Here is a 25,004-nt window from a genome sequence, read left to right as displayed (position 1 = left end):
TTGGCAGCTAGACTTACAACTCCTTGGTACATTTTTTAGCCAGTGCTATTCAGATTGTACTACAACTCCAATTACTGTTAAATGGAATTGAGCCTCAAATCTGCAGTATATAGTGCTGAAAATGTACCCCCTTGAGTCATGGCCCTTCCCCAACCAGTGTTTCAAAAATGTGATCAATATGTTGCAGGAAAAAAAGAACATGCATGTACTACTTTTTAAAGGTGGCATTCTACTGTTTAAATTAAAAATGGCAACTTCCCCATATCTCACTGAGCATACCGTTATCTACTTTAATTCATTGCAGATTTCATTTCTTACTGTTATAAATATAAAAGGATACCCATATCTTTAGTATAGTTTTCATTTTGTTTGAGTTATTTTTATATTCCCACTTTTACATTTAAAATTAGTCATGTTGCTTGTCATTTTTTTCTATTTCATAAAATGTTTGGTTTTCATCCTTTTTTGGTTACGAAGCAACAGCTTCTCTACTTAATGCTTGCACAGTCTATTTGGAATGTGGTGGTGATTTAGCTAACTTAAATGTCCTTTTTTGCTGGGTTGCTTCTTTTGCATCAATAGACTGCTTAAGACAAAACCTGTAGACTTGCAGAGGTTTTAGTGAAGCTACTTTTGTATCTGAATGTACAGGAATAGAAGTTAGTATTGTGAAGTTAAAAACAATTTTAGGTTTTTTAAGTAAGGTAGTTATTGCAAATAGTGTATTTTACCTGATTTTTTTTTTTTTCATGGTTTATTTTATTTATTTAACTGAGAAAAACTGACTTTTTCTTTTCAGGTTGACATGGTGATTTCTTTATTTTTTTTTTCCCATTTATAACACTGAACCAAGAAGTTAGCTACATAGTTCCAAAGTAGTAATCATGTTGAGTTTTCAGTTACCTGCACTTGCAGCTAGTTTATTTTTATTTCAGTAAAATTTCCTGTAATAATTCTTGGGTTTTTTTCCTTTAAAAAAAATTTAAAATATTCAGTGCAACTTTCCATCAAATACTGTTGGGTGTATGCAACTATAATGGGAGTAATTTGATAATAGGTGGGGGAGAGTAATGGTCCTTACCATAACAAAAGAAGTTTTTAGGTGTGGTGGAAAGATCTCAGTTACCATTCCATAATTAGGGTATTGCTTCTTTTCCCATCACTTGTATGACTTACCTGTATTAAGCTAATATACTTGGACTTGACTTTGCATGGATGTATATTGGATTTGGCTCATTCTGAGCCGTTGCAAAGTTGATAAGAACAGGACAGAGATGTGTAAACATCATTTAAAGCAAGTAAGATCATCAGAGAGGTATCATTTTGTAAAGAACTGTTAGAGATATGATGATTCTGTTATGTGCCCAACTTCACAGACTGATAAGATTTCATATAATTACAAATATTTTGGCTCGACTTCCAGAAATGCAACGTACTTACCAAGCACACTTTGAAACTGATGTTAGTTGCAGTTACTCAGCCTTGAAAATCAAGCCATTAGCTTTAAAGGAGACTTGCAATGCAATATTCAATAATCTATTGTTTTTCAAAATATTCTGGCATTTTTTTTAGCTTTAGAAATGCATCTTATTTACCGAAATCTTAATTTCTTGCATCAAGGAATTAAACAATTAGTTAAATTCGGTGGGAAGAACTTTTAACATAGTGAAAAGGTGTAATGAATGGATATTACTAAAAGGAAACATTCCCCATAACATGCATAGTAATGTGAACATCCAGGGCTTTATTCATCAGGGCATTTGATTTACATTGGCCTAACTTAAAATTTATGTAACTTTTTGGGTATCCAAATTAATACATTTTCTATGCTCAGTTCATAAGAAAAAATCCTCTACAGTGCACCACTGTGCTGCACCATATGAATAGTATTTGACAAGGAACTTGATCAAATAGGTTACCAGTGGTATATAATTGGTAAACAGTCAGATCCTGAAGCTTTGTTATCGGGAATCTTTTTGATGCATTGTTCAAGTTCCTTTAATGTAGGTTTAGCATCCAGCAAAGTTGTATCTTCAAAACCAGGCAATTTGTCTAGCATGTTAGTCTACTACATACTCCCTTGAGTATATCGTTCCATAGTGCTCAAACTGCCTCTTCAGTTGCTTCCCCTTATCAGTCATGATATTACCATCCAGGTCTTTCAACAGAGCTGTCTTGGGGTACTTCGTTGGCCCAATGGCCTTTCTAATACCCTCAGATAACTGTCTATTGTCACTTGCATCAGCCTCTTGTTGAATGGTGTCACAAAAACCCAGCCAAAATTCTTGAGCACACCTCTTGGAAGCTGGTTATGAGCTTCCCTTAGACTGTTGAGTGATTCTGTAGTAGGAGCAGACTTGTAGGTGGTTAGGGCAGTGAGTTTTCTCTCAGTGAGTGGCAGCAGTACTTCTGAATGGTCTACAAACTAGTTGGCATTTTTCTCAGTACTCTTTCCAAAACTCTTGATTGCCGCATTGTACATGCTTGTCCCATGCATGTCATGTAATTTCATTCATTCCAGCTGACTTCGCTACTACTTCATTGAAAAGCCATATTTGATAGGATAATTGATTTGGCACAAGTCATTATGAGGCTGTCTGGCAGGTTTATTGTGGTGGATCTTCTTAGCTTGAAATTTCACTTTGCAGCAGACGGGGAAGTGGTCTGTGTTGCAGTCTCTACTTTGAAAGGATCACTTTCTTCCAGCTATTGATCGAAGCTGTCCTTTTCCTCATCACTAGCCTGCAGAGTTGGAGCATAGATGCTGACAAGGTTGATGAATCCCTCCTGTAGTCTAACTTGAGGTGGTGTGGTACATATGGACATTGCAGTCGAAGCTTCATGTGATGATATAAGTTAATTTCTGATGGCAAAACCTATACCATACTTTCTCCTTGCTCCTTCAGGTTTGCCATGCCAAACCTACACCATGGTGTAGTCCTTCTCCTTTATGAAGCCTGTATCTGAGAACCATGTTTACAAAAGAGCTGCAATATCAGTTCTGAAACATGCAAGCTCATTATTCAACACAGCCATTTTCCTCAGATCTGAATCCAGATCAAAGTCATATCCAGAGGTCGAAGTCTATATGTTCCAGCAAGCAATTATGTTATAAAATCAGTTGAGTCAGGATGTAAGTAGTGAAGCAAGGCTTGTTTGACCCCACCTCTTCTAGGGTCACCCTCATGTGAGGCAAGCATGCCGGCGCCTTTATACTGCTCTTGGAACTCTGCAACCATCTTGCCAAGACCTCCAGTACATACGCCTAGGCAGAGTTTTGGAGGGGTGGAGGCTGCTATAGACCTGTTGTCCCCCTTTTAGACCACTGAGCCAAAATCCAAAGGTCAGAATGAGTCTAGACATTCAGTGACATGGTATTTTTACACGAGATGCCTGCTGCACAGTTGCTAGTGTGCAGTCATTTAGTACTTGAATAAGCAAGTACCAATCCCAGCACAGTTGCCTGTTGATGCTTACTGCACAGTAGTGATGAGTTACTGCATCTCATCTAGACACACCCACAGAGGTTGTAGCTTCTGCCAGAGAGCAACCTGAATAAAGCTAACTACCTGTCACTTCATCATGAGCGCCTTTTCTGTCAGAGTGGAGGTCTCTTAGCCTTTCTTCAACCAAGAAATGTCCACAAGGCAGTGGAGGATGCAGTTTAATGTTATTCCCAGGACTCCTATCCTATCCTATCCTTCAGTCCTATTATTGCTACATTAAATATTGTTTCAGCATGCTCAAAGAACAACTGGACAGTCATACTGTGGTTTGAATTTGTCAATTCATTGTCAGCTTTTAAAGTAAGATATGCATTTCCTCCTGCAAAAGGTAATTCTTCTTTCATTCACTAGACTAAAATTTACTTGATATTGTACCCCAAGCAATACAGATGAAGAAATAACAATTCCTGCCACCTCCTTGCCACCCATGTCTTGGGTTCAGTAGAATCCAGACTGACCCTTGCCCTTTCAATTCCCTCCCACTCATTACGTAAACATAAAGGAAGATGTAAAACTAGATGCCAGTAGAGTTGCACAGCACAACCATTCTTATTAGGTGAGTTCCTATGAGTCAAAAAGACAAGGTTTTCATCATTTCAAATATGCTGTTCAGCTTTTTTAGGTTGCTCAAGCATAACAAATATTGAACATGAGGATAAAAATTATTTAAAATACTGTCATTTAGAATTGGCTGAATTGTTATTTTTATGTATTTTTCTACGCTTCTCTGCAAGGAAAAATACCAAAGTTGAGATCAAACATTGAAAATATTAGCCCAAAAGGAAAATCTTCCAATAATAATCAAGCAGAGACAGAGAATTTAAGGGTTTTTTCATGACTGCAATCGTTATTGCAGAACTTTCACTGCCAGGGAACTTTATCCTTTTTTTGAGAAATGGAGATGTATGTTAGTGTGTAAAAGGTAGAACCATTTTAAGATTTGGAGTTTTGACTTAGGAAAGTGCATTCTTTCCTTTCACCTTAACAAATATAAAACCTTCACATTTCTCTAACAAGAAATGTTTTTCAATAACTTACCACTTTTTAGTGAAGTATTTTAATGCTCTATCAAGGAACACATATTTCAAGTCAAACTTTTGACAGATATTCAGGGCCTTCTCCACAAAATACAAATAAAAAATAAATATAATAATAGCCAAAACATAGTCGAGATGGTGAGTTAAAGCAGCACAAACTGTAACAAAGAATGAATCATTCTACCTTTAGGCCAAGGAATGTAATTTCCTTAATATAATGGCTTAAGAAAGCCCAATTAAATACCCTGGTTGAAGTTGTACAAGATTAAGCCTGTTTTTTGGATTTCTCATGCTACTCCAGCAGAAGTACAAATCTTTCTCTCACAAATAATTAACTAAAGCAACGTTCTCAAAACAAATTGTAAAAGTGACCTTTTATGCTTATGGCTTGGGGCTGTTAAGTCTTCACCTAGCACTTAGCACTTGACACCTCACATTGAATATAAGAATAAACCTGTGAAACAAGGGTTCTTACAAAAGGCTTCCTCACAACCATATGATTTCATCCAGAAGAGGCCTCTAAAAATAAACACCCTTCATGTTAGCCTTTTTTACAATGCTTCATACTTTAGCTCTTGTATAAATATCTGCCACATTTCCACCAGGAGTTATTGCTGTTATATATTTTACAGACACTTTACTGTCATCTAAGTGGTTTATTTTATTCCCACAGCTAGAGGAAAACTACAAAAAGAAATTTGTAATCTGAATGTGATTGTGGGCCGAGAGTAATGTTTTGAAAAGGAGCTAAAAGTAAATTACATTACTGCTTTATTGTGTTTATGAAGACTTTTCCATTGTGCTAGGAGTTAGCATTAGTTTTCAAAGTTATTAACCGGATGTGGTTTTATTATGACTGTTTTATCCACATTTTGATTTTTTATTTAATTTTTTTTTATTTTATTTTGGTGCCAGTTAGGCTGTAACTTGGTAGACTTAATGACTAAGCTGTAATGTAAATTGTGTTCATATACTTAAACTTTATTTAGGCTTGACCTTACTTCTGAAATACAGCAGGATGCACATAAATTATTTATGGAGTCTTTCTTTAGTCATGTTGTTATAACATGATATGTTTTGAAAAACCTGTATGGAATATTTGTGTGTACTCATAAATTCTTTGTAAAACCCTACAGAAGAGCTTTGGTTGGAATGAAAGGGGTATTTCTCATACAACCTTTCAAATACTGGATTTTATGACAGGAAGTTTGGTTAGATTGACATGGCCTTCTCTCCCCCTGTAGAGATTCAAATGCATCTCTTTCATGTTGAAGCAGCTTCCAGCAACCTAGAACATGGCTGAATCTCACAATTGTGACAGTATAACATACTAAGCTATAAAAACCAGCCAGCCCAGTACATTTATCTTTTTATTTGTGATAACAGGATGCACAAGATGCATTTGTTGTCTTTTTACAAGTCATAGTTTTCATGTTTTCTTTCTATTTTGACTTCAACTGATGTTAGAGAATAGAAAGGAGCAACAGTATTAAAGATAGGTTTATTTAATGTTCATAGGGCGCGTCTGCATGTGCGCCAGATTGCACAGTTGTTACTGTGCAGTCCCAACACTGCATGGGTTTTTTCCCCATGCTACTGTGCAGTAGCATTGGCATCCCAGTTCATACCCATCAATGCTGCGTCATAGCAATGAGCTACGGCAACATAGCATCTCACCGCGCCCAGTGTGGCACATTTGCTGAGCAGGTGGAAACAAAAGGATTTTCCTGTGCACAAATTGTGATGTGTAAATTGATCACCCTAAAATAGTTTCTTTCATTAAAAAAAAAATCTATGGCTTTGAGAGATTCAATATAGATAAAATAGGAAATGCTAGCAGAACCAGAAATTTCAAATTAGCAGAATTTTTTTTAAGTAAACCATTTCATAGAGATGCAATAAAATCTTGCAGTTACTTCCTGTTAAAATACTTATTTTACACTCTTTAAAAAGTAAAGCACATTACAATACACATTTAATCATTAAGTGAGAATTAGTTTTAGAGTAAATTCAAACCGTGAGTTAGATCATAAGTGAGTGGGGTTATATTAAGATCAAATTCTGCTGCCTCTGCTTCCATATTGCATCACAGTTTGGTACAATTGGTAGTCTGCTTTTGAGGGGTTTGGAATTTTGAATTGCAAAGGAAAGGAAAGCAAGGTATTGGTAGTGATGTGGGAGGAAACTGGAATGACAGCTGACTAAGCTGAATCTGATGCTAGTTAATTCTCTAATCACTTTACTTTCCACAAGGGATAACTAGGACAATTCATTATCTTGCACCTTGTATAATAGCCACTTATGCCTGTATAGAACAAGAAAGTTGGTGCCAAATCGGAATCATAACATTTTACACACACATAATGAAGTGAGAGATATAACACAAGAATGAAAAGTTTTCTGTAACAATTATTTAACGTAGAATTAAATAAAGTTGATGTTTCTCTAGTGAAAACCAAACCAAACTAGTGAAAACCGAACTATAATACATGTATATGTATAAATAAAAAAGTCCCCCCCTCTTAGATTTATAAGCAGTTAGATGCAAGGTAAAATATCTTTGGTTCAAGTCCTGCCATGTTTTTAATCAGCTACTTGTATAGAACTTTAATTCTGATGTATCCCTGTGAACGTCTGTTAGCTTTCTTTTAATAACACCTTTTGTATGCTGTATGGCTGCTGTGCTAGTTAATATATAATTCTTTTAACATCTTGCCCCCTTATGAGTTACAGGTATGCTGGCACCTGTTTTGTCAGTCCAGATGAAAGGACCTGACCAATATTACTCCACATCTCTTTGATCTCCCTGTAGAAGGTCAGCATGTCTGCCTAGAGATTCCTCTGAAGAGCAATTTAAAAGTTGCATTTGAGCAACATCAAGTGAAATGTCTCCACATCTCATGCCGTGAGGAGCTCTTTGGTGTAGTTCATGGCTAGATGTGAGGAAAGATATTAACCCTTCCTCTCAAATGAAATATAGCTGAATACCACATCCTAAGCCATGTTCTCTCTCTCTCTGGTTGCATTTCAAGACTGCTCGTAATCCAATGTATTTTTGTCCCATTAAGACTTTGAGGCCTATAAAGATTAATTAATTTTACTATTTAGTATCACCTTCCCTCAGTAGATATATTTTGAAAAGACCTTATGTTCGCAGTATGGATTTACTAGAGTATGTGATATTAAATATGAAATGCAGGTATGGACATGTAGGTGTGAAGTAAAAATATTTCGTGGCAGGAAAAAAAAAAAAAAAAAGGGGGGGGGGTTGAGTGAAGCTTTTAACGGATACACTAGAGAAGCTTTTCCGGAGGTAACATGATATGATCAATACCATGATGTATTTTGTTAATGGAGAAGCAGCAGAGGCCACTAGATATCAGTTACTAAATAAAGTGCTATCATGAAGTGTAATGTGTTCCTCTGAATTATTCTATTATGCAGAAGAGTCATGCAGAAGGAGGCCTAGCGTGGTGGGTTTATGTGCCTTTTTAATCTCAATAGGCTCTTATAAGTATTACTCCCACACATCTAAACTAGCTTTACTTACTTTCAGATCTAGAATTGAATGTTTTTCCTGTGAATGTTTTTCCCCTAAATCACCTGGATTAATTTAATTACAAGAACTCTTTAGCTATCAATTTAGAATGCAATCTCTGCTAAGAAAGGGCCTGATTTTAGATTCTGTCTACCTTTTATACAGGTGCCGCACAGAGCAGGGTGCTATGAGAATTTTTCTTCTTGTTGTATGTCTGTATTCAGGGGTCAGCTGCTGGGGTTTTTTGAAAGTTCAGTTGCCACTCTGTCTTGAAGCAAAACTTGCTAAGAAGTTTTGATCATAATTTTTCCCTCTGTCCTATAGCTAGGCAGCTGACAAAGTTCTTGAAGGGTGATACAGCACTCAGTCTGCAGAGCCCCCAGTAGGAATTTAAGGTTGCTCACTCTGCAGTATAGCCCTCCAGTCTATGCCTTTCCTGTTGTTCTGAGACTACAAAGAGCACAATCCAGTCTACAATGTCTACTTCCTATAGTGGTACTTGGCAGCAGCACTATAATGTAACACTGTTTTTTTGAGGTTGGTAAGCAAACAATAACATGGTATTGGGCATCCAAATATTTTATGTACTCACTGCATGGTATCATTTTAAAGGTTCAAGTATTCATGCACCAATAGAAAAAATAGAGATTTGCACCACATGCAATATAAAGAAGTTACATAGCAGCCCTTAGGATGCCACCAGGAGCCACATCTTAAAAAGTCCTTATGTACAGGTAAGACCCCTAGTACCTAAGTAAATAAATTTAAATACGGATCAGCAAACAGATCTCCCAGTTTTCCTTATTTGCTAGTATAACTTTTGAATGTAATGGCATGATATGACAGTAACCCCACATTCTGCTGATGTTAATATTTTTCTTCAACAGCATATGGCAAATAATGGTATCTGTTTAAAGATGTACACCTTGAGAATGCCATGTTATGCTTTTGAAACCTGGTTCCAATAAGATGCAGCATAAACCTAACTATGACCCACTGACTCCCTGTTTACCCCAGCAATTTATTGGGAATGTCCGTTTCAACTTACACAGTTATGACAAGAACATGAAGATAAAGGGCATGCAGACGTATCATGCATCTTATTACCACTTGCCTTGGAATGCTAGTGCAAGCTATGCTGACCTTTCCAGTGTTTCAAATGAAGCTAGCCTGTCACATGTGGGCTGAGGAATATGGGTTAAAAAAAAAGTCTTAACAGTGACTTTATTTTAAAGTATGTGTTGTAAATGTAGGACTGCATTTTCAGTTGTTTTGTCTAACTGAATTGAAATGCTGTAAAAGTAGATTCATGATCCATCCTATCATATATTTAATGCACAATAGTTCTAAGGAGAAATTGAACAAAACATTGGAGAACAGCAACTATAAGCTGTTTTTTCTGTAAGAATTTGAAATGTGGTAACATCCCAGAAATGTAACTACTGCTTAAGTCAAACAAGATTTCTGCTTTTTGGAATCTCTCTCCCAGCTTGTGATGTGGTTGTCTTTTTGTTATTGTTAATGAGTATTTTCATTTATCATGTATACGGATTCTGTCTGATGTATCTGTACTTGTCATTACTGGGATGTCAAAGACTGCTGTATCCCTATGAGTTATGTGGGTGTTTCATGGTTTTTGAATATGGAGAAGGTTTTTTCCATTAACTTGTATGTTTCTTGGTCTGGACAGTGTGGGTGCATTACTATTTACTACTTTCTCCTTTGTAGGCAGCAGGAGTCCAGAATTTAGTCCATGAAGTTATCAGGGCTGCTGGCATTTCATATTTTCTGAAGTGGAGAGTTGGGTTTCTGGGGGGGAGAGATCTTGAATATTTATCACCTTGGGGAGTCATTGTTTATTTATGAAATTTCAAGGCCCCTCCCATCCCCACTGACACTATCATCTTTGGTAGGGAGAGGACAGAACAGAACACTTTACCTATCATGCCTCTGTACTGATCACATGATATCAAGAACATACTAGAAACATTATTTCCACTGGGTGCAAGAAAGCCAAGGAACTACACAGAAGGTGCCTGGCTTTACCTTGCATGATATACTGCTGAGCTTCCTGATGATGTCCTGCTGGGTGAAGGAGGGATGTATATGTGTTTGCTAAAGAACTGATGATAGCCAAAGGGCCAGCATGAGGGAAGAGCACATGAGAGATAAAGAGTAATGAAATGCAAGTAAGATGCATAAAACTTAAGGAAAGAACTAGTGTAATTGTTAGTAATCTACTAGTTCCACATGCTGTTGAATTCTTCTAGTCTTCTCTGGGAACTCTGAGCTTGTCACTTGACTGCATAAGTATGCCCATATCTTCCCCACGTACCCAGAACTAGCAATTGGATACTACTAAGTGAGAAGTACCACAGGATACGTTTGCTTATATTAAGCACAGAACAATATTACTCAAACTGTTTTCTCAACATCTATAAAATGCGGTTGTATTTACACCAAATATAGTCTCTTTCTTCTCAGGGAAGGGAGGCGAGCACAAGACGCTCAGTCTGGTGGAGGTGGACAGGCAGGGTCTTGCCTTACAAACTTAATTTATGTGGTAAATGTCAAGATGTTTTTGTAATAGGTGTCATAGAGCTAAGTCCAGACAGCTGAAAAGCCCAAGGTTGAATCGATTCAATATTTGCAGGTTAGTCTATAAACTGCATAGATTGAACTGATAAGCAAGTGAACAGACATTCATTTTTGATTCCGGAAATGCAGCCACATGTCTGCAGTGACCCAGGTCAGAAGCTGGGGGAGGGGAAAGGGGCACTAAAGTACACCTCCCTGCTAGGCTGGAGCGGACAGATTGGATAAAGGCTAGCCCACACACCCTGTGAGGAGGAGTTTGGGGGAGAGGTGCAAAGCATCCTGGGATGCTGGGGGACTGAGGTAACTTTCATCTGGAAGGGATCTTGGACAGAAGTTCAAGAAATTGATTTAACCTAAATCAGTTAAGTCTGATACTATATCCATCCAGGTTCAAGTCAAACCAGTTTCAGCCATTTTGAAAGTGGTTTATGTGCATTGAACTTCTGTTGTGTTACTGATATGAACCAGTTTCTGATCACTTATACCAATGCATGTATAATTTCTGTCCCTAGCCTAGAAGTCTGCAATAGAAAAACAAATACATTTTCATAAAGCAGTGGGGCCAAGTGTGCTGCATAATGACAACAAAAGGATTTAGTGGTGTTAATTGCAAGAAATGGGGAATTGCTATCATTTTTATTAGTACGAGGTAACTACTCTGGAATGGAAACAGGACAACTGCAAACTTGTGTAAGCTATGTAGTATTTATTGAAACTTACAATGGACATAGATTTCATAGACATTAGGGGCTGGAAGGGACCTCATGAGATCATCGGGTCCAGCCCCCAGCCATAGACGCAAAGTCAGCTGGGATCAAGTGACCCCAGTGAGAAATATATCCACCTGTTTTTTGAAGGAGTCCAGAATAAGTGCTTACACCACCTCTGTGGAGGAGATTGTTCCAGACCCTGGACACACACACCATAAAGAACTTTTTTCTTATATCTAGTTTAAATCAACCTTCCTGGAGTTTATGTACACTAGACCTTGTCATCTCTTGGGGAGATCCGGTGAACAGGTGTTCTCCTAGGTCCTGATGTACCCTTCTAATGTAATTGTAGGCTGCCACTTAGTGCCCCCTGAGCCTTCTCTTCTTCAGACTGAAGAGTCCCAAGTCCCTCAGCCTTTCTTTGTCCAGCCTTCCCTCCAGGCCTTGGATCATATGAGTGACTCTCCTCTGGACTCTTTCAAGCTTCTCCACATCCTTCCTGAAGTGGGGGGCCCAATTTTGAATGCAGTACTCCAACTGTGGTCTCACCAAAGCCAAGTAAAGCGGGAGGGTGACTTCTCTGGTTTTGCTTGAGATCATTGGTGGCTGCACACTAGAGTTTGGTTAGCTTTGCCAGCCACAGCATAACATTGGTGGCTCATATTCATCTTGTGGTCAGTCAAGACCTCCAAGTCCCTTTCAGTCATGGTGCTAGCAAGAGTAGCACTGCTGAGCCTGCAAATATGCTGGGGGTTCTTCCTACCAGGGTGCAGCGTCTTGCACTTCTCTGCTTTGAAGGCCATCGGGTTTTGGTCAGCCCACCTTGAGAGTGCATCCAAGTCAGCCTGTATTTCTGGCCTGTCCTGCAATGTGACCACCCTCCCCCGTAATTTGGTATTGTCAGTGAATTTGGCCAGTTCACATCTGACTCCCAGATCATTAATGAAGATGTTAAAGCGTACTGGCCCAAGTACCGAGCCCTGAGGGACTCAGCTGGTAACCCTGCACCATGTTGAATAGCTCGCTTCAACTAGTACTCTTTGGGTCTGACCCTGTAGCCGGTTGCCTAGCCATCGGACCATATGATGATCAAGGCCACAGTTCCCAAGCTTAACCATGAGGACATCATGGGGAACTAGGACAAAGACCTTCTTGAAGTCCAGATATATGACGTCCACATTATCTCCCTTGTCCAAGACACATGTTACCTGGTCATAGAAGGAGATGAGGTTGGTCAGGCAAGACCTGCCAGTCATAAAGCCATGTTGGCTGGCATTCAGAAGCTTGCCTTCCATTTGTCTGGCATTAATGGGTCCCTTGACAACTTTCTTCAGGATTTTTCCTGGGGTGAACATCAGACTGATTGGTCTGTAGTTCCCTGGATCATCCCCCTTTCCTTTCTTGTAGATAGGAACCACAGTGGCTCTTTTCTAGTCATCTGGGACCTCACCCAAGCACCACTATTTTTCAAATATCTCTGCCAAGGGGGATGCAATGGTGTCTCCCAGCTCTTTCAAAACTCTTGGGTGCATTCTGTCTGGGCCCATGGGCTTGTGAAAGTCCAGTTTCTCAAGGTGTTCCCTCACCTGGTCCACACTGATCTTGGGCTCGTTGCCCACTCCTGGTTTGGTTTGTGGTGTTCCTGGCAGTGTGATCCTCCTGGGAGGGTGAAAAACCAATTCGAAAAAGTCATTTAGGAGATTGACCCTTCCTTGCACTTCAGATGTCAGTTGCCCTGTTGGATCTCTCATGGGCCCGATGCTATCCTTGTTCTTTTTCTGACTTCCCACATTTCTGAAGACAGACTTTTTGTTGTCCTTGATTCCCATAGATAGCCTAAGTTCTGTTTGTGCCTTGGTTTTTCTTGACCACTCTCTACAGGTGCAGGTGAGTGCAGAGTAATCCTCTTCGGTAATGCTTCCTGTTTTCCAGCTGGTGTAGGCGACTCTTTTGAGCTTAACAAGATCCAACAATTCCTTATTCAGCCATGGAGGCTTCCTTGCCTGTTGACTGCATTTCTTGCAAGATGGTATAGTTTTGCCCTGTGCTTCGATAATTATGTTTTTGAGCGATGACCATTCCTCCACTCCCTTTTCTGGGGGGGTATGGCCTCTAATTGCCTGACTGACCAATTCTCTCATTTTGCAGAAGTCAGCCTTCTCAAAGTTAAGGACTTCTGTTTTACTGAGGGGTTTGCCTGGTCTTTGGCGAACTGAGAAGGTGACCAATTCATGGTTGCTGTCACCAAGCTTCCCCTCAGTCTACAGATCACTCACCAGGTCCTCCCCTTTGGCCAGGACTAGATCCAGCAATGCCTCTCCCCTAGTCAGTCCATAGACCTCCTGGGTTAGGTAGAGGTCATCAATGCACATGAGACAGCTATAATTGTATATGGTAGTTCTGTTTGTTGGGATGCTGTTAATGTAAATCATAAAACTGGTCTTTGATGTGATGGGGTGGGGGGGAAGGGGTTCAGTCTGATAAAATGTCCTTGACTTCTTTTGCTCTACATTTTCTTTCTTTCACCTATATTTAGGAAGAAATATTATTAAAACTTATAGTAAAAAAGGATAATCTTCTGAATAAAGAAGATGTATACAATTGAAGAGATATTCCACAATTGATCATTTGTCTTATTATCATGTAGGTCCCACCCAACAAAGCACATTGAAAGACAGGTTTTAAAATTAAAAATCTTTTTTAGAGGGAGAAATTTTCTAACCAATATATAAACGTGTAAGTATTTTGCATTGCTAGCTTTGAAAAGAAAAGTTGTTTGTTTAGAATGTATATTATATATTGATTGAACTATACATGTATACCATAGCACCAAAGAGAAAGTCAGTGCCCACAACAACATAGTTGGAACATTGATCACCTCGAAGTGGGGCACAAACCCAGCTACACTATGAACAACTGCTATTGCCTTGCGTTATTCCACTGCAGTGTATGCATGTCCAGTATGGGAAGGATCAGTTCTTGCCAAGAAAATAGATCCAGATCCAGAGTTCCCTCTAAGCTGCGTGGCATGCGTGGCCAGGAAGGCATACTCATGCCGTGTCACTGTTCATGCCACACAGCTTACAGGGAACACTGCCCAGGTCTAAATGACAGCTGTTGTGAAATAACAGGATTGACTAAAGTCAACACCAAAGGATCACGTGTACTCACTGGCTAGCATTTCATCACCTGATATCAGAAGAAAGGTAGTGAGCCAAAAAGAAAGATCATGGCAGATGGAAGACCCCAAGCATTCACTTTGTGGTCACACAGAAGTTACTAAACAGCTTAAAACCCGAAGAGCAACCAGTGTTGCGCTATTGGACATGATGGCTTAGAGGGCATAAGTGAGGTTATGCAAGAAAAGATTATGTGCAATCAGATGTTCTGAAGTGGACCTGGAAACTCAGAAGGATGTTCCAAGAGAGGCAGAAATAGATTGGCCAGTATAGTGATGCTTGAATCACCTGTGTATGCAAACTGAAAGATCAGAAACAAACATCATCAAATGAGGCTTCTCTAGCGACACGAATATATTTGAGTTCAGTAAAGCGCAGACTATAGAGCACATATTTATTTGCTGACTCCTTGGTGATACCTGTATGAAGGAGGACCTCACTGTACCATCAGAAAGAGCCATTGCTTGTGCATGATTCTGGAAAAGCATGTAGTTTATGGTAAGAACATGAGAAGAAGAACCACCAAATAGTGTAGTGTGTTAGCTTGCATTATGACTACCTTCACAGAACCAAAAAAAACAAACTATATAGCATTCACACTTTTTAATTAGTGCTGTTAAAAGAGCTTTGATTCTGGTAGAGGGACTTCACCTGACTATGAACTATACTGAAGATAATAAGGGAACTAATGCGTTGTTTGCTTCATTATTTCCTAAAATTTGTGATTGTTACGACCAGTGATATTAACGGTATAGCGTGTGTATCATCATTACCTGCCCTTATCAGGTATAAGGTAATATAGCACTTAAATTGCCTTTTTTAACATAGGGGACCCCCTCTTGTTACTATCTGACTACTACCAATGCAGGTGGTATCACTGGTAGACATCTTGTGGTAAAAAGCTGACTGTAGCAGGTAGACTGTTAGGTAACGCAGCCTGTAATTTTATATCCTGCCTAAAAGATTTGATAAGAGACAAGGGAGTGAATAGTTTGAATTTTTGTTCAGGACTTAATCAGAAGATGCTGCTGCTGCATCTGGAGCCTTCACCTGTGTAACATTTCATTTGTTCTTGATAATAACTACATTTAGCATTGATAGAAATTGCGAGAGTTTATGGTCTCTAAAGCCAAAAATATATTGTTAATACTTAGCTCCAATTTATCATATACAGTAAATATAGCTGGTGCCATAACCTAACGTTTGTTTAGCTATTATCAGCACATGGTAGAGTGGGAGGAATGGATTTGAACTGAATTCAAATAAGATTTGAGCTATACAGGTAGGGGTATGTTTGAAGGCAAAAAAATGTGCAGCCACCATGGGTGCACAATAGCTCAGTAGGTATCAATATAAGAATGCTGTTGGGAGGGAAAAAAAATTCTAGCCTCCAAATTCAGTCGAATAAAGGTGCCCTATCTTTGCTAATAATGGCTAGACCTTAGTTATGCAAACCTTTAACTAGAGACTTGACTACATAAAAAAAGAATAAATGGTGGCTAAAAAGTATGAGTCATGAAGAAGTGGCAATTAGTGCAAGCCTACATTCTTAGCTATGCAGGCTATTGAAAAGGCATCGTGACTCTACACAGTTGGCTCCCTATTGAACTTACAGTCAAGTTTAAATGCATTGGCCCTTATTTTCATAAACTTCAATGAACTACCTCCTGTTCTAGACTTCAGCAACTTCAGTTTTTCAGAGCAGGAGGAATAAAAGCTTCACCACCTATCATCTTTTAGCCTGACCTCCAGTGAACGAGAGAAGCATCCTGCTTATAATCCCTTTTTTTGACTAAACAAACTTTCTTAAATCTGTTATTTTTGTTGCTCTCCCTTAGTTAGGTTACATCTTAACATGCATTGTCAAAAACTGGACATAGTGCTTAAGGTGAGACCTCACCCCAGCCAAGTAAGAAAAAAATTAACTCCCAAGTTATGTCACTGTTGTTTATTAATTATATGTCACTCCTAGTAATGCAGCCCAGACTAAGGCTTGTCCTTTTTGCAGTAGTATACCAACTCATGTAGTTTGTGTTCCACAGTCCCCAGACCTTTTTCCAGGTTAGTCCCCATCTTGCATCCTTCCTAAAGTACTTCACATTTGCACTTACTGAATTTCATCTGGTTTAATTTTGGACCATTTGGATCACTTTTCATTCTGACCTTGTTCTCTAAAGTGCTTGCAACCCATCCCAGATTGGTGTCATCCACACGTATTATAAGTGTACTTTTTCTATGCCTGGGTTTTTGGTTGTAGTTGCGTTGGTCTAAAGACATAGGCAGGCAGGGTTCTTTGGGTAGATGTGATGTCTTTTATTAGATCAACTGCGTAGTTGGGGGAAAAGGTCTTAGCAAGCATTTGGGCGCAGTCACCCTTCTCTCATTCCTTGGAGTCTCAGAACAGCAGACTCCCTATGCCTGAAGAAGGGTGCTTGTGCCTGAAAGCTTGCTAAGAACTTTTTTCCAACTACTCAATTGGTGTAATAAAATATATCATATCTACTCAAAGAACTTGCCTTTATATAATCTGTCATCCAAGGCATTGATGACATTCCTGAAAACTGGGCCCAGAATGGACCCCTGTGGAACCCCACTTAAAATATCTTCACAGTATGGTGGTAAATCTTTTATAACCATTATTTATCACAACCCCCTCGTCTCGCAAGCCACTTGGGAAAATCATATGGTGATTTTTACCTAGGTTCTACTTCCGTGCTTTGTGTATGAGAAGGTCATGGGGACAGTCTCCCAAAGCCTTGCTAAAGTCGAGGTGTATGATATCTATTGCTGCTGCTTTATTTCTGAGGCCAGTTATCTTGTAAAAGAAAATCAATTTGACGTGTTGTTCTTGACACATGCAGGTCAGCTTTTTTTTGTCACTTTATCCTGTGGAACTTAAATTGTTTAACTTGTTTTAATGTCTTTCCAGGTATCAAAGTTAGTTGCCTGGTCTATAACTCCCTGGGTTTCCTCTTTTTTTTTTTTTTTCCAAAGAGAAGGGGTTATGTTTGCCTTTCTCCAGTCCTGCTGGACCTCACACCTTTATGAACTCTTGAAGGTAACTGCTAATATTTTGGCATGGAAGCCTTTTCATATATGGTTATATCAGTTAGGTTTCAGTAAGATCTGACTTAAGAATTCTGTAGTACCTCCAGGTTGTTTGGATACACTGATGTCAACCTTGCTTATTTTGTCTGAGAATGCTTTATAAATTGTTTGAGCACAGTGTATCAGTTGGGTGTTACAAAAACAAAAAGTAATGACTATTTTATACTATCTCAGCAGAGTTTCTCACCTTTTGTCAAACACACAAATATTTTAGTGTTTAAAGCATTTATTGCATCAATGTACTTTTGTGTGCCCTCACTTCACTCAGATAGATGTAAATTAAAGTTCATCCCCCAATCTGTTTGGGTACAATGCTTTCTACTGATAACCATACGAAGAGTTGAGACTATTTGTGGGATGCACAACTAGTGCAAATATTGGTAGTTTTACATTACAGTTTACTAATATCCCATAACAAGAAAAAATTCAAATGTGGATAGGTAAGGTTAAGTTACTAGCTCTTAGAATCTGAAGGAAATTTTCAAAGGTGCCAACCATTAGCAACTCCTGTTTCCATCAGCGGAATCAGCCTCTGGTCTGCTCTTCTGAAATACAGGCCTCTTGCTTGGGTGCATAGATATGAGCTTTAAGTATCCAGATCTGAAACTGCTGACCAGGCCTGTACTTTTATTTTCCACAAATTATTTATGTGTATTTTATAATAAAAAGCCTTGTGGATGCATGTATAGTATGCTATTTATGTAAATGAGACTTTATAATGAACCTTGAATTTTTATGATTGAGGCACAGATAATATTTTAGTCATATGTTACATCTGCTGGTTTATAGAGTAACTGTCTTATCACATATAATGCATTAGTATTTATATTGTTTTTTCAACGTTATATGAAGCATTGTGCACTCTTCCAATTGTATCTGACACTATGTATAAAATGGCAAAATATGCTGTTCATTTCAATGGGTTTTTATGTAGTGATGCTGCTGCCCATACTACTGACAGAAGAATGCTTTTATCAACTAGATGCGACAGCAACCACATTATTCCTATGATTCCAATATCTTTGTATGTGGAATTACTATGCATTGTTCTTGCTAAGCAAAGGTTCATAGGAACCAATGGTGCAAGCATCACATTTTGCTTTAATGACTTTCCTACTTATTAAAAACATTCTGAATATTAAATACTTTAGGTTACAGCTATATTATGCAGTAACATTTTTTTTTCATATGGAGCTATCTCAAACTTGAAGTTGAATACACTGATATAACAGTTTGTTGTTCACCAGTTTAAAAATGTCAGCATGGCATTGATGCATGTTATATAGAAAGTTGCAAGAACTAATAGTTATGTAGGTTTTTCTACCAGGCTGGGTTCTTCTTTATTGTGGCTTCTTTACACTATTGTCCATTAAAGGTGCTGGTAAGGGATGTACCTGAAGGAAATACCTTTGTGTAAAGGGGTTTCTTGGACTGCATAAAACCCATAGGCATTCAGTGCTACATTCAATACAAATTTTACTTACATTATGATGCATGTTACAAATACACTTAAACATAGTAAAACTAACTTTAATTTAGCTAAGCCAGATACCAGAAGTGAAGATGTAGTGCCAGAAGTTACAACTTTGTTTAAATACCCGAATTAAGTATGCCATGTTCCATTGTGAAGCCTGTGTTAAAACCATGCCACTGATATTACTGCAGTTGGTACCAAGCTAGTCATATTAAAGGTATGTCACACTGTACTTATGCTCCACTGATCCTTCTCCCTATCCAGAAAGGGAACCCTAGCCAAGCAGCTTTATACTTTTTCCAACTCACTTTTTTTAATGATGCTTTTCCATTAAAACTTTTAGGCACAGTCTTAGCTGGTTTGATCCCTAGTGCAGTACACAATAAAGAAATTAGAGGTAGAATTTGCCAACCGTATCTGAAATGGCTCCAGATTTGGAACACCTGCTTTTTCATACTGACAAGGAAAGGTAGAAAAGAGAACTAATATTTTATTTCAGTTATGTAAATGATAAAATCTGTGGACAAACTGATCTCTAACCTCAGCTTGATGTAATTGAGAGAATCACAGTATGAAATACTAACACCATCTGCAAACCCACCGCCACTGCTACCAGAAATCTTTCTTACTTCAAAATTAGTTTGCTTCTAATTCATAGTATTGTAAATGCTGTAAAGAAAAAAAGCTATTGACCAATTCTATCTGATAATTATTTGATTGTCCAAAAGGACAAAAAGAAAGAAAACAACTAAAACGGGTAGTTTAAAGAAAATTATTTAATTTCCAGTTAATGTAAAGTATCAAGGCGGGTACTTGGCTGAGCACTGACAGGGTGCATCAAAATAGAGCACTCTGCATGCAGTGTTGGAACTAGTGAGAATATTGGGCACAATGCTTAGCAACCCAAGTAAACCTTTGGGTGTGCACAAAAATGACCTGCAGTAGAGACAGAAACAGCATAGAGCTTTCTGCATTCTAGTGATGGTATATTGCAGCCCTTTTTGATTATTTTACTCTGTCCCTGTTGTTACTGTTGAATCCTGTTCTTCTTGATTTGTATAGAAAAGCCAACTTTATGAAGAAATGAGATGCTGTCATGAGCATAGAATCATAAAGAACTAGAGAAACAAGACATAAACCAGTATAAGTGATTGGAAACCAATCTAAACCTCTAAGGGAGGCATGCTTAAGTGTCCCCTGCATTGCAGGCTTTTTCCTGCCTTTGCCAAACCAAGCCTGAATGTGAGTTTTATTAGTTATTGGTCCAATTGTCACATCCCTCTTCAGACCATCTTATACAAATCCATTGTCTGACCTCTTGGCAGAACTACACAGTCAACCCTGACACAACACAAGATATAACACCCTAACCTGCCACAGGTGCAGAATCAGAAGTTTTCGATTATTCCCATGACATATTATTTCCTACTGCCAGTTGCTCAGTCCCTACTGACGCATACTGTGTACAGCAGTCTTGCTTAGTCTGCTGTACCTATTACCCCTTACCTTATTTCACACAACTGAATTATAACAGTTCTGTGCTCTTCTCCCATCACTCATTCATCTCATTATTCTGCACTCCTGCAGTATTGAACCCCAAACTGTATCATTTTCATTTATTAATGGAACTTTTAGTTGTTGCAAGTGTATCAGGAGCAATGTAATTTACAAGAGTTTGTAATCTGAGGAGGAAAACCAAGCAGTTTGAGGAAGCCAAATGTTTTAAACATTAAAAGATTACAACTTTCAGTTACACTGATTTTGAGTGTCATGATCTTGATGTGTCAGAAGCCCTCTGGGGGATGAAAAATCCAAAGGGAGGAGTTCAAAGCAAGAAAATACTTTTGAGCTGCCACACTTATTCACTAAGGAGATGGTGGGCACAACTAGACGCCTGCTATGGTGTGTATGTGTGTGTGTGTATGTGTGTATTGATATATGTATGTAGATATATCTCACTGCTAGTATTTGAAACTTACCTCTGTAGTAGAACAGGAGACAACAGGAAAAACAGATGTTAATTGCACCAGTTTAACTAGAAATTATTTTCATAAATATTGCCTTAGACTACTGTCCTGCCTTGTGGCTCTGACAAAACTATTCAAATTACAAAAGACTGATGAAATACAATGTGATGTGGTAACTGGTGTGAATGCACTTGAAGTTTTAAATGAACAATTAATACATTGCTGGTTAATGGGATTACTTTTGTTCAATAAAAGCAGCAGTGTCAAACTTATAGCTTGCAGGCTGGATCAGGTTTGAGGATCTACTCTATCTGACTGGTCCCCTGGACTCCTGATGCCACCTTACTGCTCCTAATACCTTTGCTGCCACCATACTTCTTGCTGCAGCTGGACCTTCCACCACTGCTGGCATAGCGGCCACAGTAGCTGTCCCTGTGCCCTGAGCTGGATCCATCCTGTGAGGAGACCCACAGGCTGGATCTAACCCAGGGGCCCAGGTAAGTTTTACAGCTTCAAGCTAGAATTTTTGAAGGAGCCTATTTGGGTACTCAATTCGATGGGATTTGAGGGCTTGCCTCCCTTAATGTCTTTAAAAATTCAACTTCTTTTAAGCAGTGTATTCAGTTTGCTCTGAGAAAATTTAAATATATAACAAACTTTGGACATGGCATTCCTTAAAAATCAAATCCATTTCTAGCCTGATTTTAAAGAAGAAAATGTATACAGTCCTACAAAATCTGGATCCTTTGTATTGACAACAGAATTTAAGTGCTGCTGAATCCACAGAAACCTGAAAATACATTGGTGACTGGTATGTGTTAAGTAAATTAATATGTATCAGATTCAGAGCCGACTCTAGGGGGCTGCATGGGGCCTGGGGCATGTCAGCCTGTGTGGGCCCTGTGCCAGGAGGAGCGGGGAGAAGCCAGAGCACAGAGGTGGCGGGGAATGGCAGCCACGCGGAGTAGTGGTGCCCTCGGCAGGGCCTGTACAGCACTGTCTGTGGGGCCCCCCCCCAAAGTGTGGGGCCCAGAGCACTCACCCCAATTCACCCCTCCAAAGGGACAGCTCTGACCAGATTCTTTGATCTTGGGTGGCATATCCATACTGTTTGGCAGAAATAACCAGCTCCCTCCTATCAGTTGCTTCCTGCACTGAATGAAGAGAAACTCTCTAGTGTTAGCAGAGGTTGTAAATTATTAGCAAAAATGATAACTCTTGTTTCTTTTCAAGTGCTTCTCTATCAGTATGCTCTTGTTATGGATGCATGGGCAGTTTGGCCAATTTGGCCAATTTTTGTGCTAGAAGTACACACGCAGCCCAGACTTGGGCCGATATTACTTTAGTAAGTTCCTCTCAACTATCTTAGTTTCAGCAAAACTTTTGAAATTTGGTCAAACCAACTTAGGCCTCTCCAGCTTTTTCAAAAGTCTTTCTAAAATTTTGCTTAGTTTTTTGCAGCCTTCTTGAGAGAAGCAATCTTGCCTTTTTTTTTAAATAACTTTTGTTGCTTCCGCTTTGTCACTTGGTTTCCTTTCTGTTTGATAAGACCTCAGGTTTCTTTTGTCCTGTGCCATTTGGTTTTTCAACTGAGGCACCAATTTCCTCCTAAACATTCCTGCTAGACATTTTCCATAAAATGTTCTCTTCTTTTTTCCTTTTTTTTAAACATTTTAAACTTTTTGTTGCTTGTTGTGGCTTCTCCCAAATCTGAAGAATACTAGGTCAGTTGTACAACTGATTCATCAACAAATAAATGTGTTTAGTGTCTTCATTCCCTAGGGCAATTATTCTCAGCGAATGAGCCATGAAGTTTCAGTGCAAGTGTAGACATGGGTGTTGGCCAACCCCTGAAAAGTTCTTATGGCACTTCTCTGTGGAGGCACTGCATAACCACCTTTTTTGGGTGCAGCACGGCACTTCCCATTCAGGAATGCAGTGTCTCAACAAGATGTTACCTATAAAAAGACTGTTGTAGGGAACAGCTGCCTGGTTCCAGAGCTAGCTTGTGTTTTTTTTCTGTAAATTGTCTGACAAAGGGACCATGAGGTGGGCAGTGCTGGGTTTTGCATGGGGTTGGCTAGAAGGATGGCTGTAGGGCAGGAGGTTGGGCTGTGTGGGAGGCTGCACCTGAATTCTGGGACCATGGAGCAGTATCTTGGGGAGAAGCAGAGAAAGAGGTAGTTATATAGGTAGAAGTGGGTCTGGTGTGGATGGCCAGAAGTGGGCCTGGTGTAGATAACTCTGTATCTGACAGCCCACCGAAGCACTGACCCTTATAGCCTGCTTTGTGCCTTGGATCTCTTTATAGTAGTTGAGTGGGTCATAGAGTCCCACATCCCCTTCTGCAAGTGGAATGCTCCACTTATACAGCTAGAAAGACCGAGAAGCTATTCCAGAAGAAAGTCGCTATCCCATGACAACTTCCACCTTTTCTTCATATCTCCCGTTCTAAAATTCATGACTCACATGGATCTCAACAAAGCTTGGCAACAGCCTGTCATTAAAGCTCAGCACCAACTCCTGGCTCCATAGAAAGTACCCTGGTGCTACCCTGGAATCAGATTAGAATCCAAGGTACTCTTTGTTGCCTCTACCTACTACTGCAGGTATCTTGTTCTGGTTCCAGCATGGAGAACCTTGCTCCCATGGTTCATACAAAATGAGCCTCGGTCACCACCAGCCACCCTGTTGTATTTATTTCCAACATTTTTTTTTTTTTGGTGCCAGTGCTATTCACAGGTGGTTCATCAGGAGCTACAGCCTCTCTTCTCTCCTTGCCTCTGTCAATACCAATGATAGATCCATCAGGCCCACAGACACACAAGATAGAGGTCTTTTTCAAGCTCTTGTTTCAATTCTGAAGATAACCATAATTTGACAAAAATGTTTAGGTCTTTCTGTCTTCATTACCTTTCTTATTTCCCACTAGTCTCAGAGATCTTCCCTGCTTTCTTGATAAAACTGTTCTGACCCCACGTGTGTCTTGGAAGACCAAATTTCAGCTTTTTAGCCCTAACATTTTAGGTACCCCTTGAAACAGCCCTCTGTCCGTGTCTCTAGTTTTGGAGGACTCCACAGGTCTAGCCTCCAGGATGGAGCATCTGTCTCACACTAGTTCATTCCATGTATATTTCTTCTCCTACCCAGCAAATTCCTACATTGGGTACAGATGTGCTTCAAGCATTCAAATTCAAAGATTTTTCAGCATAGAAGTACCTGGATAATCCATCTCTCCATGTGTTGCCACACTGAAGGCAGGAAAGGTGATGTGCATTTCTCACCTCTCTGTTTCCTCTCAACCAGAGAAACAGTACCAAAAACTCCCAAGAAAGAGGGAACAATAGCAGGATGTAGAATGTGCATATGGGAAGCACATCTTGAGCATTTACTGGAATTCCTTTTGTTTTTTGAGTGCTTCCCATTGTATGAAATTACAGAAGCAGCGCCTTAAGCAAAAAAAAAAAAATGAAGAACCAGTGTACCAAATAAATCTCTACTTGGAAGGCTTCTGCAATAGCTATAATACTTGCATATCAACAACACATCTGAGTCCAGTTACTGATAAGTAACTTCTTTTGCAATCTGAAGGATCAGACTACCAAAGGAAGCAAGTTTGCTTGCCAGTCAAATGCCACAAAAAATAGCCTGTCTCCTTTTATCAAAAATCTAGAGTGATTTGTTGAGCTGGGTACTACAGATCAGCCAACACACAGAGAGAGAAAATCTTATTGAGATTCTAAAATGGATAAGGTTTTATAAACTAAAATGACTACAAACAAACAATTGAAAATTCTGCACCATGCATGGAACCCAGATGTAATGTGTTGACCCTGTCCTGCTTCACTAAGTGAGCAGGTCACAACAGTCTTCACCTGCTGTCACTT

The 25,004-nt window shown here is 39.2% G+C and overlaps 1 protein-coding gene across 4 annotated transcripts in view; it reads left to right on the top strand.

Annotated features, from left to right (window-relative positions):
• Window positions 1-25,004, top strand: part of MGMT (O-6-methylguanine-DNA methyltransferase) — a 295,191-nt gene that overhangs the window by 172,674 nt on the left and 97,513 nt on the right. The window lies entirely within an intron of this gene.

Source organism: Crocodylus porosus, unplaced genomic scaffold, assembly GCF_001723895.1.
Source record: "Crocodylus porosus isolate Cpor-Errol unplaced genomic scaffold, CroPor_comp1, whole genome shotgun sequence".
Lineage (NCBI taxonomy): Eukaryota > Metazoa > Chordata > Crocodylia > Crocodylidae > Crocodylus > Crocodylus porosus.
The sequence above is the reverse complement of the archived record's forward strand: the minus strand, read 5'-3'. Positions and strand labels throughout refer to the sequence as shown.